We start from the raw sequence: 1,589 nt of genomic DNA on the forward strand, positions 1-1,589 counted from the left end.
CTTCTAGAGTTCTTTCTAGCCTTTCTCTGGTGAATTTTATAGTCTTTGGTTTTACTCATAGATCCCTGATTCAGCTTGAGTTGGCTTTTGTGTATGGTGTGTGGTATGTTGTTGTTGTTGTTGTTAGGTGCCATTGAGTTGAGTATGATCCATAGTGACCCTAAGAACAGTGAATCTGAATTTTGTCCTCTCCAGTGCTATCTTCACACTTCCTGACTCACAAGAATCTATTGCGGTGGTCAGTACATCAATCCACCTGGTTGAAGGTCTTCTCTCCTTCACTGGTCCTCCACCCTTCCAAGAATCATGTCCCTCTTCAAAGAATAGCTCCTCCTGTTGAAGTATGTGAGACAAAGTCTCATCATCCTTGCTTCCAAAGAGCACTCTGGTTGCATCTTCTCCAAGACATATTTCTTCTCTTGGCAGGCCATGGGATGTTCAGTGCTCTTACCCAAGAGGCATTAATTCTTCTTCTGTCATTCTTATTCATTGTCCATTTCTCAGACGTATAGCAAGTGATCAGAAAGTCCATGGCCTGAATCAGATGCATTTTAATCCTCAAACTGACATCATTGCTCCTCAATAATTTGGAGAGGTCCCTTACTACAGACTTTCCCAGTGCAATACATCTCCTGATTCCCTGACTGCTGATACCAACAAGGGTGTTAATAGTGGACCCAAGTAAGATGACATTTTTGACAGTTTTTATCTCTTCTCCATCCACCATGCTGTTGCTTATCAGTTCAGTGGTAAGAATCTTTGTTTTCTTGACCCTGAGACACATTCTTTGATCTTCTGCAACAAGTGCTTCAAGTCTTCCTTACTTTCAGCAAATAAGGTTATGTCATCTGCATAATGCAGGTTATTGATGAGCCTTTCTCTGATCCTGATGCCACATTCCTCTCCATAAAGTTCTGCTTTTCAAATAATTTTCTAGCATACAGATTGAATAGATATGGAGAGAGAATACAATCCTGACACACTTCCTTCCTAATTTTAAAATATGTGGTGTTCCCTTGCTCTGTTCTCACAAAAGCCTGGTTCAGGTTTAGGTTTTACATGAGCACAATTAAGTGCTCTGGGATTACCATTCTTTTCAGTGTCAGCCACAGTTTGTTATAATCCACATAGTCCAACACCTTTACTTAGTCTATAAAGTACAAATAGACATTCTTCTTGTATTCTCTGCATTTAGCCAGGATCCTTTTGGCATCAAGCAATGATATCCTTGGTGCCACAGCCGCTTCTAAATTCTGCTTGAACTTCTCATAGTTTTCTATGTACTCTTTTAGCCATTTTTCAATGATCTTCAGCGGTATTTTGCTTGCATGTGATATTAAAGATGTTGTTCAATAAGTTTCCACATTCTGTTGGATCACCTCTGTTGGGAATGGAAACAAATATGGACCTCTTAAAATTTGTTGGCCAGACAGCTGTCCTCCAAATTTCCAGGCATAGACTAGAGAGCTCATCTAAGGCTGCATCTGTAAATTGAATCAAGTCAATTGGTATCCCATTGATTCCTGGGGGCTTGATTTTTGCCAATACTTTCAATGTAGTTTCCACTTCATCCTTCATTAACATTGGCT

Source organism: Elephantulus edwardii, unplaced genomic scaffold (assembly GCF_000299155.1).
Source record: "Elephantulus edwardii isolate Elephantulus edwardi_28Jun2011 unplaced genomic scaffold, EleEdw1.0 scaffold00581, whole genome shotgun sequence".
NCBI classification, from domain to species: Eukaryota; Metazoa; Chordata; class Mammalia; order Macroscelidea; family Macroscelididae; genus Elephantulus; species Elephantulus edwardii.